Raw genomic sequence first — 16,356 nt, 5'->3', positions numbered from 1 at the left:
CACCGTTTTATTCAAAAGTGTTAAATCGGATGGAAATATGACTGTTCTGTGAACGAATTACAAAAGTGTGACCATTTTGTGACCCAATTACAAAAAGTATGACCATTCTGTAAATGGCCCTATTTTAATTGTCTCCTGATAAATAAGTGATCCCATGCCTAGTTAGCAACGATGGAGACGGGATTAAAAGTCAAGATTGGCTAAAATAACATTATCGGCTAAATACTGAATTTATAAGAACGTGTAATCGGGGGATGTTATAGACCCTACCACCCATGTATATGCGGTCCATTTTTATTTATTTATTTATTTTGAAGGAATCACGGGCTACTGCCCCAAATTTTTATTTCAAATATCTCATTTAATTGAGGTTAGAAGGGTTACAATGGCCAACTGGAAGCCATGAATACATGCAATTACATCAAAAAGATACAACATACCAATTGAAATATATGAAAAATTATTAAAATACAAAAGGATCATATACATGTATTTCGTTGAGGAATTCGATTTAGAGATGGCCTGATAATTTTGAATCCACCATTTGAAAATCTCTTTAATATTCTTTTTAATTGAGATATTATTGTCTTCAATAAGACTAGATGCTCATAAAGAAGAGTAATTAGCACAATTGATCAAAATCGCGTTCAAATCTTGTTGCCAAGGATCCACATGTAGATCTTCGTCAAGTCGATGTAGATCGCTCTCAGATATGTGTTGAAGACGATTATGAGAATCGTTGGAAACGCCTAAAATGTTGTATGAAATTGCAATATATAATAAAAAGGAACATATAATCACCTAAACAGGGAATATAATTTTATTGATAGTAATTATATACTATTAAGATACATATTTTCTAAGATTCTCTAGATCTACCCGGTTGAACCGAGTAAATCTAGATTAGAAAGATGGAGATAATGAAGATGAAAGTTCCTGGATAATTTTTGGGAAAATACGGTTATTTTTGGGAAGGGACTCGAAAGTTAAACATGATCTTCATATATGCGGTCCAATGAGATGCATAGGTTTTGTCTCTCCATGTATGTATATGTATATATAACTGGATCCATATAACCTTGTCAATAAGAAACTCTGTCGCTTTCTCTATCATTTTCACCTTTATCACTACAAAACGTTATCATGCATGAAGCTGTACCGCAGAACTGTTTGAGATTTTTTTTTTTTATTTTTTATTTTTCTACATGGATGATTTCCATCAACGCCGAAATCAAATAAGCTAAGTTTATTTTTTTTTTCTTTTCACATTTTTTGGTTTCGGCACAAATGTTGGGTTTATGAATTAGAGATTATTTTGATTAATTAATCCGTTTATAGGGAAAAATTGATTTGATTATGATTATGAAGTAGGGATTTCGATTACGATTATGATTACGATTACGAATTAGGGATTCGTTTGTAATCTGTAATTATTCGGTGGTGTGTACGAATTAATCATTGTCGTATTTCGTACTGTCTACTAATCTTTGTCGTGTGTATGTATGTAGTAATCAGGGTGATTTGGAGTTTGGGACATGATTAAAATCGGGAGAAATATGGATAGAAAACCCATCTGTTCGCGAGGAAAAGTGAATCTGAAAAATGAAAAGTTTTCTGTCCGGTCCAACCGCTTCGGTCCATGTTCCGGTCCAATCCAGTCCAACCTGGTCCAGTGCGAACCGATCCAAACTGGTCCAGTGTGAACCGATTCAATCCGGTTCTGTTCATGCGTCCTGTTCCTGTGTTTGCTGCTTTTGAGACGTGCGCGGCTAAATCCGTTCCGTTTCTGTCTATATACAGGGAGAACCAAAGCCCAAAGATATATAACTATAACACAAGATATGGGCTTTTACATTCAATACTTGCTAGGCTTCTTTATGAAGGATTTTTTGGGACCATCCCATTTGTGAGGGACCCTTAAGTTATAAGTATCATTTTGTTCCAAGGGAGTGTCCTAACTCCAAATGAATGGCTAAATTACCCCTTCAGTTTTCCTGGCGTTTTTAGGGGCCACCCTAAAGGATTTAGGGTCCATCAATTTATACCCAGCCAAAGACTCTAGTTAAGGGGTACCCTATATGATATTGAAGTTACATAAATGCCCTTCTGGTAAAACTATATAAAAACCAAATCAAAAAAAATTCTACTCATTTCAACTCTTCTTCTTCCAGTTTCATATTATCTTCCGATTGTGGAAGAAAAAAAAAATTTCCTCGTTCAACCGAAACATCGCCGCGAATCGTAAAATCAAAACATCATCGATTCGATTATAAAACAATGGATAAGAGAAATGAAACCCACAGACCTAGAACCAAAAATGTTGCTCGGGGTATCGATCCAAACATTGGAATTTTAGCAAGAAATAAAGAAATTCTTGCTGCAAATGAAGAAGAACGCGAAGAACGCGAAGAAGAAGTACCCGGCAATGTAGTCGGTGGTGGCGATTCCGAGACTCAAACACTTCGTCAACTTCAAATGGCCCCAATTAGGTAAGAATTTATCATTTTTGGGGTTTATTTCGCTTTAATTCGTCGAATCGAGAAAAAAATTTCTAGGGTTTTCGGTTATTTATCCATATTCGGACGATATGCATGCTCATTTACTTCCAAATGTAGTCGTGTTCTTCATGTTTCAAGAACATCGACAGTATTAGGGAGAAAGATTTGATGATTATCTGCCGAATATTGGTGGCCATATCTTCCTGGATACAAACTGCTAATAATCGGTAGTTTAATGAATTTTTTGGCTACCGAATATATTTAAGTAGACACAAAGTATTCGGAAGAACACTCACTACCGAATGTATATATTGAAAAAATCTCAAAATTTCTGATATAGGAAAAATCCCATTTTGGGGCCAGTATTTATTCGGAAGACAATATAATGTTTTATACCTCCGATTGTGTAGGATAAAATTTTAGAGTTTCTGAACTCCAGTAGATGAATATTCGGTTGTAAACATGTTTAGTTATATTCCGATTGTTTTTCATTCGGAAAAAATATGTGTCTTCTTACTTCCGAATTTGTACATTCGGGTTATAGATGTGCACTTTGTCTTCCGATTGTGTAGGATGAAAAATTTACAGCTTCTGAACTCCAATTGATGTATATTCGGTTGCAAATATGTTTAGTTAGCTTCCGATTGTTTTGTATTCGGGAACAATATGTGTCTTCTTACGTCCGAATGTGTACATTCGGGTTATATTTCCATACTTTGTCTTCCGATTGTATAGTTTGTAAATATTGTTCCTTTCTTTGTTGTTTAGACAAAGTCGAGAAGGGAGGAAGAAAGTGACAGCTAGTGCTAGGAGGGAAAGGAGTGCCAAAGATAATTCAGGTGCTCAACAAAGCGAACAAGAACAAAGCAGTCAACAAGGAGTGCAACCAACTGTTGAACAACAAGGCAGTGAACAAGGGGTGCGACCAAGTGTTGAACAAGCCGCTCAACAAAGTGCAGGACCAAGTGTTGAACCAGTTGATCCAGTGGCAAGAGTAGAAGAAGAAGGACAACCAAGTGGTACCCAAAAAGCCAAAAAAGGAAAAGATGTTGTAAGGAAGGATATTGCTAAGAAAGCATCACATCTTGTCCCTCAGCACTTGAAGAAGAAGGGTATTCCAGCAGGCACAATCCTTGGACTACCAGCGGATGGAGGAAAATTGCTATTTGGATACAAAGACTCATGGGCCAGAGAAATATATGAAACCGAGGTAATAAAATTACTATTTTTTATTAATGTATTGTCTATGTGTTATATCGTAATACTTGTATTAAGGATTTTTTTATGTACTTTAATAGGATCATCAAGATGCGGTCCGTCTACTCAAACCTACCGCCGCACCAACAAAAATGCTTGCGTGGCCTTTATCCGGTGAATGTGAAAGGTTCAAGACAATTGTTGCCAACTCGGGGTTAGCTAATGCCGCCGAGAATTCATTGTTGGAACATGATCGTGTGGCCATATCGGCGTTCGTGGAGAGAATGTATCCTGAGACCGATACTTTCCATATGCCGTTTGGGGAGATGACGATCACCCCGGATGATGTTGTGCAGATTCTTAACCTTCCCGACCAAGGCACAGCTGTGAAGTTTAACTACACAAAGCAGTTAAGTTGGGCACAACTTTATTCTCTAACTAACAAGTGCTTAGGTTGGGATGAAGAGACAACAACAGCAGAGTTTAGGAGGCATGCCAGTTATAGAACAAGACAGATCAACATTACAACACTTTGATGAATATGTTCCGAGGCACCTTGGAGAAGGAAAAGAATGGAACGTTAACTGATGAGCAAGTGAACCACGCTGCCACTGCATATCTCCTCTGTGTATTGGGATGTGTCATATTCCCCAATACTTCTGGCAACCGGATCGACGCCAACCTTATACAACTTTTGGATCCTCTCCATGAAGTCGGTGACTATTCTTGGGGCACGGCATGCCTAGCATTCTTGATGGAAGAGTTGAGAAAGGCGTCGAGGCTAGGAACCTGCCAAGTTGCCGGGAACGTGGCTCTATTGCAGGTTTTTTCTTTAACTCTATAACTCACTCTATAGTTATTCGGTAGACAATACATATGATGCATATTCATAACTCCAAAGGACGCATATTCATAACTCCAAAGACGCATATTCGGTAGGAATTGATCCATCTTATTTTCCGAATGTTTGTTATTCGGTGGCTAGGTACTTAGTTTTTTTCCGATTATATATAATCGGAAATATTTTTTGATATTACACCGAATATACAGGCCAGAAAAACTAGAGGTTACTGAACTCCAAATGACGCATATTCGGTAGGAATTGATCCATCTTATTTTCCGAATGTTTGTTATTCGGTGGCTAGGTACTTAGTTTTATTTCCGATTATATATAATCGGAAATATTTTTTGATATTACTACCGAATATACAGGCCAGAAAAACTATAGGTTACTGAACTCCAAATGACGCATATTCGGTAGGAAATGATCCATATCTATTTCGAATGTTGGTATTCGGTGGATAGGTACTCAGTTTTGTTTCCGATTATATATAATCGGAAATTATGTTTGGAAATTACTACCGAATATACACAATCTATTTACTAAAACTTGGTTTCTTATGTATATAGGCATGGATCTATGACCACTTCCCTATCCTGAAGTTGGCCGGAGAGAACCCGGGGTGGTGCAAAGGTACTCCTAGAGGAACAAAGTATATATTTGAAGACAACCGTTCTAGGACAAAAGCAGCAGTTGATTCGCATGAGGGAGATTTTGGACCAATTGAAGGCCTCGACGTATGCTTTGATCCATACAAGGAAGATCGAGCAGTGGGCATATAAATGTTCGGTCGGACTTGTCCCTTTATTTTGGACCATTGTGGCACCCCACAGGATATGTGATGTATAACCCCTCTAGGGTGATGCGACAACACGGGTATATACAACAACAACCTCTGGAGAAAATGGGGGATTACTACAAATTGGAGTTGGAGTTGTGCTCTTCTAGTGGTGATAATCTCACGATTGTTCACACAGGCCCACCTACTGTTCTTGATAACTGGGATAAGAGGAATGACTTCATTATCGACACTGGTAGACGAACCACCGAGGTGATGAAATTCTCCAGACTATATGAGTTGGTATAACAAGGTATCACATCCTTTGGTTATCCGTGAAATCAAATACAACACTACTGCGGCGGGTTCAAGTTATAATTGTATCATCAAAGACAAACCAGCTGGTTATGATAGACTGGTGCGTGTTCTTATATTTTGTTCATTTTATATTATTCCTATAAATCTTAGGTAATTACCGTTTGATGTTATGTCATTACGTATAAAAAACAGGTGAATAGGTTCAAGCGTGTTTCCAAAATGTTAACTGCATGCTGAAGAGCGGAGATCCCATGCCAGCTGAGAAGATCAAAGAGGCTAGAGATCTAGTTGATAATATGGATAACGAAGATTATGCTGCCCAGTTTGGGGAGAAAGTCACGAAGAGGCATCGCCCAAGGTGGCAGTATCAAAGACGGGTAAAAGAACTCGAGCTTCATCGAGCGCTGAAGCTGCTCCAACTGAAGCTGCTCCAACTGAAGGTGCTCAAACCCGTGGTCGTGCAGGACTGGGAGGTAGTCACGGTCGTAAAGTAAAGAAGAGCAGATAAATGACAATGATTTTTGTTGTACATTCGGAAATTTGTTTGGGTAACTAAGTTAGACAAGTTCAAATGACAATGATTTGTGTGGTATATTCGGAAGTTTTGGTAACTAATTTAACTTCCGATTATTTCACAAAATTTGTATGTTTTTCCAAATTCTGATTTTTGGGCCATCGTACATTCGGAACTTTAAAAAAAATATCCTCCGAATATACAAGTTCAAAACAAACCACGCCATGGCTCCAGGTGGTTCCAAGGGCCAATATGAAGGTTAGACATCCCATATTCGGAAGTAATTGGTAATTTAACTTCCGATTATTTCAAAGACAAAATTTGAAAAGTATAAGTTTTTCCAAATTCTGATTTTTGGGCCATCGTACATTCGGAACTTTACAAAAATATCCTCCGAATATACAAGTTAAAAAACCACCATGGCTCCAGGTGGTTCCAAGGGCCAATATTGAAGGTTAGACAGCCCATATTCGGAAGTTTTGGTAACTAATTTAACTTCCGATTATTTCAAAGACAAAATTTGAAAAGTATAAGTTTTTCCAAATTCTGATTTTTGGGCCATCGTACATTCGGAACTTTACAAAAAAACCTATCCTCCGAATTACAAGTTCAAAACAAACCACGCCATGGCTCCAGGTGGTTCCAAGGGCCAATATGAAGGTTAGACAGCCCATATTCGGAAGTTTTGGTAACTAATTTAACTTCCGTTATTTCAACAAAATTTGAAAAGTATAAGTTTTTCCAAATTCTGATTTTTGGGCCATCGTACATTCGGAACTTTACAAAAAAAAATTATCCTCGAATATTACAAGTTCAAAACAAACCACGCCATGGCTCTAGGTGGTTCCCAGGGCCAATATGAAGGTTAGACAGCCCATATTCGGAAGTTTTGGTAATTTAACTTCCGATTATTTCAAAAAAAATTTGAAAAGTAAGTTTTTCCAAATTCTGATTTTTGGGCCATCGTACATTCGGAACTTTACAAAAAAATATCCTCCGAATATACAAGTTCAAAACAAACCACGCCATGGCTCCAGGTGGTTCCAAGGGCCAATAAGGTTAGAACCCATATTCGGAAGTTTTGGTAACTTTAACTTCCGATTATTTCAGACAAAATTTGAAAAGTATAAGTTTTTCCAAATTCTGATTTTTGGGCCATCGTACATTCGGAACTTTACAAAAAACCTATCCTCCGAATATTACAAGTTCAAACAAACCATAATCGGAAGTTTAGTTTTTATTACCCTTTCGATTATTCTAACCGAAATTACAATCGGAACCAAACAACACCATAATCGGAAAGAAAGTTGACTCATAACATAACCGAATATTACAATCGGTAGTTTGTTTAACAAAATAATCTACCGATTTCGTATAATCGGCTAGTTTTATATTAATAATACTCCGATTACATCCATTACATAAAATTCAAACGGCCTTAACCTTACAATTTCGTCAAAAGCACCTAAATCCATACTCCTAATTGACCATAAAAGTATTAAAACATATCATAACTTCCAGTGACCATAGAAATTGTCCCTCTTGATTTTGTAGCATCCTTCATGTTCAAATCGTTTCCCGTAGAGGTCCACATACCGGCGATCCGCAAGATTTCTCTGAAATTACGAATGAGTAACAAGTTAGTACTAACTTTTGTTAATGTGAGTTGGAGTTACAGAGATACTTACTCGTTTTTCATACGTCCACCAAGGAAAAGCGTTCCTAACAAACCGTTCCTCATCTTCAAGTTTGTCAATCTCCTTATCGAGCGCATTCTTTCTCATCTTAATGTCATTGGATGATCTTCGAATTCGATTACCATCTAAGGCCTCAAATACCATTAAGATACGGTTCCATATCTGCTCTTCGGATTCCGATTTGTGGAGCTTGTGAACACGATCATGAGTAGTTACCACAACCCACGCTCTATAAATAGCACAATCTTCTTCTTCGGCAAAAGCAATATCCATGTTTTTTGTTATGAAAATTAAAACTGAAGAGAGGAAAGAGTTTGGTGCAATTGGGGTGATAGATATGAGTTTCTTCATATAGGTTTAGGGTCCAACGGCTCTTTTTGTTTTTCCCAAAAACTCCAACGGCTAATTTGACGAAAGTTGAATGTGGAGAAACCAATAATCGGTAGGTATTGGATTTAGCATATCTACCGATTATGGTAGCTTTCAAAATTTGAATTTGCGGCAACTTATAATCGGTAGGTTTTGTAATATATTTAACTCCCGATTAACGCTGAATCCAAAACACGAACCAAGAAATACTGCACCGACTACAATCGGAAGTCTGGGAAATATTTTGGCTTCCGTTTGCATTCGGAGGGTAATAATGTTATCATATCCTCCGAATATATAAGGGTAATTTCTCCATTACGAATTACGCGAGATAAGGGCTGGCTACATTTTCCCTTTGGGTGATCTTTTTTGTTTTATTGTTTGCCCCTAAATACTTTTGAGTGGCCCTAAAAACACGAGGAAATTTAAACCTAAGAACAAAACTAAAATAAAAACACTCTCTTAGGCGAATAGTGTCGAGAATAAGAAGAAGAACTCGTAAGAACATCAGCAAAAGTTGAAATTGTGCCGAGAATCAAAGCTTTAACTCGGTATCTAAATCTTGGTTTTCCGCATATGAATATTAGAAGATGTTTTTTGAGGAACCATTAAAATTTTATACATTTTTGGTTGATAAATAGAGTAATAATGGTCAAATTATGTCTTCAAATGGCAGTTGCAGTTAAAAGTTCGGTTTGGAGAACTAGAAAGAAATCATTTCGAGATAACCGAACTATTTACGTTATAGAAACAACAAGAACAGTTCGGTTGTGAGTAAATGAATTACACCCTTTCCGAACTTTTAGGTTGTAATAATACAGAAACTTGTTCGGTTATCTCGATATTTCATAGTTCGTAACCGAACCCACATTTCGGATTAATATGGAACTTAGCAGATGAACTTCTCATCTTAATGCCACTTATAGGCACACGTGGTGATCATGTGTTCCCCCGTCCATGCATCTACACTTGTAAGTAGGTGGATGCGTTCTCCCATCTTAATGCATCTACATGAAAAGAAAATATAGGGACGTGAAAAGCAACATAAATATAATAATAAAAGTAATAAAAACACTCATTTTATTTACTGTTCATTGCGCTTATAGACCTGGTTGTGGCATAAAAGAATGAATTTTGGCTGCCTTTTAACAATTTCCAACCACCCCCACTTCTATCAATGCTAGTTAGTAATTCGGCGACCGGCAAAAGTGGCTAAGTAAAGTGTAAATTGGTCAATTATCTGGTTAATTCGTCAATCATGCACAAAATTACAAACTAGGATCCCATGATTCGGGAGTATGTTATTCACTGACTCAAGAGTGTCAGTATTTAGTGTTAGAGCATAGCTCGGTTGAACTCACCAAGCGTTGGTATGTCAAGTTTGATTGTCATATTTTAGTATCAAAACTTATCTAGAGTTGCTTGATTAAATACTTGAGTCAACTTCGTTTAGGTTAGACTAGAATGTCTATGAATGTGGAGACATACAAGTATTACTCCGAAAAACTGAATAATGAGAAGAAGTAAAGAACTACAATGACGACATCATTCTTCCACTTGAAGTTAATAATTTTGAATTGAACTTGTTTCGTTCCTAACGTATCTTCCAAGTCGTATGTATTGAAAAGATAACTGTGCAGTTGTATTTACTGTACATATTGTATATAATACTATAGTGATGAGACATGATCATAATAGTGTGGTCATAGTATTAAGGAATTAGACTACGAAGTATAACACTTATCTTTCGAACTTTGTAGATATGACATCAACATAATCTTGTATATAGTTTTATGATTATGTGAATGGGTTATAGTGAAGATTTCATCTTAAGAAACAATGTTTTACATTTGTTTAAAGGAAGTATATTCATGAACGTGTTTCTTTGGATGACCAATATGTGTTACTTGGTAAAACCAATCTTAACTCAGCTTATGTATCTTGGTATAACCGATCACAATACCTAGACTTATGATTTGTTATGACCGGTCCTGGTAATTGGTATGAACGATCATAAGTAATCACCATGAGATGGTATGATCGATCCTTATAATTGGTGTGACCGATCCTGGTAATTTGTGTGACCGATCCTTGTAATTAATATAACCGATCCTAGTGATTGGTGTGACCAGTCACAAGTAGATACCATGTTTAGGTAGAACCGATCCTAGTGATTGGTATAACCAATCCGAACCCATGTATGTGACTTGGTAAGACCAATCACAACTAACCATTGTGACTTGGACATAGTACTCTTGTAAGTCTGGTTGAATCAATTATAAACTTGTCTGGAAGTGTGGTAGAACTGATTCCAATATGCAAATCCATGCAAATACGAAATAAGGATTTGTAGTGAAAAGATGTCAACATACTTTGAACACGAGCAGTAACTATTATCATTTATTATTCAAAGATATTCCTTGGTGCTCATGGTGATCCTGTGCCGAAATAAATAAAGAATCTTTTAATTAAGGTTTTGGTTTTATATGCTTTAATTACCAGCAATTAATGCATAGCTCTAGAGAGAAAAAAATCAGTAATGTGCATATACAAATTGGAGATGTTATATGAGAGATTTTGGAAAATATTGTACCAGCATTTATTAGAACTAGGAATACCAAATTTGGGCATTCACACATTGCAAACCTTGGGAATATTTTCTGTTTGGGAAATTCCTTGGTGTCCAAACATCCTTCGTTTATAAATACCTAAGTTTGCATTCCTATAAAACTATCCTAAGAGCCAAAAAAACTTCATTTCTTGTTGTTTCTGGTGGATCCGTATAATCATAGAGGAAAGTGTCTTAATTAGGTGAAATCTCTTATGACCGCTCGCTTAAAGACTTATGTGGATCAAAAAGCTCTACGAGTACCGTTGGTGGGAAACTAGATAGTTGAAGTGTTATTAGTTTTCAATTTGATTTTATTGACTAACGGTTGTTGAAACTTTGATTGCACCTAGTTTATTTATTCTTGAGAATCTTCTCTTCTGATATAAGATTATTTTTTTTGGTATATACTCTGATATAAGATTCACTCAGACTAGATCAAAGTATCGACGGGATCTTTAGAACTATTGTTAGATCTAAAGACATCTTGTGATAATCCATTGTTAAAAAACTCCATTATGTGTGTGATTGATCACAAGAGATTCAAGTGGTGTTCTGCAGGTATTTAAAGGCAATAGAAGATTTGACAACGAAGAAGAATTTTTATTAGTTTTCGTATCTTGTGGATTTAGTGCACAAACCTTGATCGACTGGGATCCAACTAGAATCTGTTTATCTTTGATATATCTGATTGATTAGTTGCATGAGATCGGCATTCTCTATAGTTCTCTTTGAGATCTATATTGATTGAATGTGAATCTAGACCTGACTATTTCAGTAGTTATTGTATAGATTGATCTAACCAGACAAAGGAGTTTATTAGATTAAACATAAGAGCCTTTGTAAACAACTCATGTTTATCTTATAACAATATTGATTATAGAGGTTACCAAACAGATCCTTCCTTTGTTGTTCATAATACGATTTAAATGACTTGTTATTCATGTATGTAACTCCAAAAGTCGAAGATGCAAGGATACTGAGGGAACTAAGTAGCTAGGGGTAGTCTACTTGGTCTCAATTATACGAAGTTGGTTTAGAAGTTGTATGACGCCTTAATTCTATAAGTATTCAAAACTGGACTAGGTTACGTTGTTTTTATGCATTTGCGGTTTCCTCGTTAACAAAATATTGTTGTGTCTTTTATTTTGTTTTCCGCATTATAATTTTTATTATAATTAAGTAAAATACACAAGCATGTTAACTCAGTAATATTTGATAGTGATCCTATAGAGTTTCGGTTATTACCGAACCTACTATCAAGTACACACTTTTTTGTTGTATTGTCTCGATATTGTGTCGATAGTCAATCACACAAGTGATCTTATTGCCGTATTGTCTCGTTCTCATATCCATAGACGATCACACGAAGTGTGAACCGAATTATTGTATTATTCCGACTCTGTCCATAGACGATCGCATTCGGAAGATGACGTATATGTTGGTATATAGATGATTATAGTGTATTTGGGTACCCTAGTATTTTCCGTTAGGTATGAGCCAGATTTGATTCAAATTTTAGAAAAAACGATATAATATATGACTTGGATCGAGTTAGGAGACCAGTCAGATTCAGACGCTGAGCCAACAAAAGAACAAATACCCTATTAGTTGTGACTATCCATGAGTTGCTCATTCCTGCGTCAAATCTCCAACTATTTGCAACCTTGATCTAAACGGCTTATTCATACTATTTTACAAGATAAACAACTTATTCGTGATTTTTTCGAAATCCGAACAAATTCCTGAATTTATTCACTATAATGTAGTCGAGTAAAAGTCAATAATTATCATTCCTTACTATATTACAAACAAAATACACCATGCGAGTAGAGTGATAATGTTGACAAAATCGATTATGATCAAGAAAATTATTGATGAAATCAGTTATTGTTGATAAAATTAGTATTTACTAATATTTAAAACTGTATATTTATGCCGGACCTTGGATGTCAAATTAAACACGTTGTAGATGGTGAAATTTGGATAAGGGGAAAAAGTGTCATTTCAAGACCATAATACAAAACTTAACTCTCACGGGAGAGATTAATACATCGGCTCTCAAGGCACCCACATCCATGATTTCTAGTATACGTCCCCGAGAGATGCTGCTAGCCTAGCATATATCCTCGACGAGATATTGTTGATCACCTGTAGGTCATGTAAAGCGTAAAACGTCCCCAACAGACTTATGAACCAGAATAGCCACAATTTCAGCATGTATTCGCAAGACGCATCTGTTTGTGATGCCAGGATTCCTAGTATACTTCTTTAACGAGATACCGCTAGTTATATAGGCTTTATAGATGCGTAAAAATATCCCCAACGGACTTATGACCCATAGAGAAGACATACATGTCTCCTGTAAACACGATTCACCCTATTTGAGATCAAGGACTGATTCATATATAGTACATCATCGCGAGGTACACTGATCATGTCTACTTTAGGCTCTAACTCGACTTAATGAGGCTTCCGAATAATTCCCAAGACATCCCAACAAGATTCACTAGTTATTCTGCCTATGGGACCTTTTGACATACTCCTAAAACATCCTTTCGAGATACACTGGTCATGTCGACCCCATAATACGGACACAATTGACTCCTAGCACATCTTTGCAAGATACGCTGGTCAAAGAAAAGCGAGATGAAGTGTCGCAAACATTATTAGGCGTGCAAGCTTTATTTTCTCTTCCGAACATGTCTCAGCTGACTTCGGAGAGACTCAATCGCATCATCAAAATCTTAGACAGCCTCAGTCGCGTCATCCAAGACTCAGACGGCCTCAGCCGCGTCATCCTAGTCTCAAACGTCCTCAGTCGCGTCCGCCAAGTCTCAGACGGCATCAGTCGCGTCGGCTAAATCTCAGAAAATCTCAGTCGCGTCAACCAAGCCTCGGATGGCCTTATTCGAGCTGAGCCACCTCATCTGAAGATCTTACACAGGCGTAAAACTCAGGCACAAGACTCACTTAGGGATCAAGCCTATTTCTTAGCGTCTCAAACACACTCACGGCTAATAAATTGGGCATGAACTGTACATGTCTATCCAAAAACGTGGATAAGCTTTCTTGAGCTCCACACGCTCAACAAAGGGACCCACAAGAAATACTACGGTCTCAACATGACATATGTGACCGGCCACTGAGAGAAAGAGCTAAACATCAGCTTTATTCTCTCACATTATACACACGATTTCTGAATCACTCCATGTATTTTAGCACAACTTATCCTATTCAATCTCACAAATCAGATATATTGGCCAGCTTGCCTAAAGAGAATATTTCTATCTATCAACACATCATCACAATGGCTGACTCAGCTTCACGCAAATGGGAGATATCAATTCGGATTTTGGTCCAGCGGTCTACAACATATGTGAGAAATACCCGAGATGTTTATCTAGAGCTGTCAACGGGGCAAGCTAGGGTCAACCCGACCCTAGCTTGACAAGCCATGGACGGGTTAGGGTCAACCCTAGCCCTAGTACTGTTCATGTACAATCCCAAAACCCCAACCCTAGCCCTAGACGGGTTGCGGATTGGCTTGTCAAATGGGTGGCTGAAACGTAAAATCACTTGAACGTATAAAAACCTCAGTGGGCAGAGGGATTCGAACTCATCCCATCTTGGTTCATATCTGAAAACTATAGCCACTCTTCCATTTTGTGGTTGTTGATTACTTTTGCTTGTTATCTTATATATAATGGTATATTTATGTTGGTCAATGTTTTCCAAAACGCTAAGAAAGCACCCACTACTCCGTAATCCTAAATCAAATAAAATTTGGATTGTATTAAATCATGTAAGGAATATATGAACTTTGATTTCTAGCAATAAAAACCCTAAAATCATCCTAAAATTCCTAAATTAGTAACTTAAAATTCCTAAATTAGTAACTCACACGAAATTGACGGGTTGGCGGGTAACCCGCGGGTTGACCCTAGCCCGGCTTGTTTTTACTAGGGCTAGATATGACAACCCTAACCCGGCTTGTTTAGACAACGGGCCAAGCCGAGCCGGGTTGAAACAAGCCAAGCTAGGTCCAACCCGCAAGCCGGGTTAGAAATTGACAGCTATATGTTTATCACCACAGAAGAGAGTAAAGGCGGTGGGATAAAGAGATAAACTGAGCCTAGTTTGTCTCTATCTAATCCTGAAGACACAGGAAAAGTGCCCCGCACTGCAAGCAATCCCTATCATCACCGGCCCGAGATTAGAGAATTTAACTATAAATAGGTCACCTATTTCTCCAAGCTAACGACTTTCTTATAATCTCTTAGAGCGATTTTTCTTCAAACCCTAGAATTTTCTGATCTTTCTCTTCATCTGCTTCCTTCGTTAAGACCAGCTCTAACATCTCTTTTCACCGAAGAAGCTTTTGAATGGCCAAGCACTATGATTTCAACACTTTCCTGGCTATCCCTATAATATATCCAAACAAGTTTCACCAAAAAAAAAAAACAAATTCCCTATTGGAAATAACATTACTTAGCTTAGTGAGTTTCGGTCAGTTAGATTTTTAGTTACCCATAAAACATTTTTAGTTACCCATAAAACATAGGAATTAAACTTAATTGTGGACTCGAAAAGCATAGGAATTAAACCTAATTTCGGTCGGTTAGATTTTTGGCTCGACTTACTAAGCTTTATATAATTTTTGCTTTTCCAAAAAAATACAAAATAAAAAATAAATATATATATATGTTACTTCACGAAAACTGAGTTGTTACAGAAACCCACTTTATGTCGGCTATCTCTTGCCTCGAATGTAGGAAGCATACCAGTCAAGCCATGTTAAGTCTACACATTCTAGCACGAGATAACTTCTTGTGGTTCGATTTAGCTAAGGGAATTAAGGAGCCTCAGTGCTGGTGGCCTAAACAGCTGGTATTGTGCGCATTTTCGCTAACCTGCTTTTCCGTCGTCCAACAAATTGCTAGAACCTTGGGTACTTTCATCTATCTTTTGCACGATTCCTTAAAAGTTCGGCCGTTCGAATCTCGACGCCTAACATTTTCAAAAACGAAAAGAAAAGAGATGGGCTATTTTGCATTTCCTCCCCTCCCAAAATCGCTATTTGCATTTCCTCCTCAATTAGATCAAATTCAGTGTTGGGCGTTTTCCAATTGATGATGATATGTTTCTCTTGTGGTATTTGCACCTCCTTTGCAGCTTCTAGTGCCTGCAATCTCGATTAGCATAGACATCCAACACTTCTAAACACACACAATTACTGAAACACCATCAAACTAGAAATCAAAAGTTCTAAATAGACCGTTAATTTAAACTATCATATACCTATGGAGTGTTTTCTATTTCTCTCTGATATTTAGTTAGAGCGAGGGCTATGGGTAGTCTCCAAATGGAGACTAACTCTTTCATATAAAGAAGGGCTCGTTCAAATGAACGAGTGAACCCACTACAGGAAAAGAGAAAACCAACATTAGACCGAAGACTGTCCTCTGTCTAGAAAAAAATTCAAAGAAAAAACAAACCAACACACGAGGGATCGTCCCCCGTCCAAAGCAAAAAA

This window comes from Papaver somniferum, unplaced genomic scaffold, assembly GCF_003573695.1.
Source record: "Papaver somniferum cultivar HN1 unplaced genomic scaffold, ASM357369v1 unplaced-scaffold_102, whole genome shotgun sequence".
Lineage (NCBI taxonomy): Eukaryota > Viridiplantae > Streptophyta > Magnoliopsida > Ranunculales > Papaveraceae > Papaver > Papaver somniferum.
Note: the sequence above shows the minus strand (reverse complement) of the source record.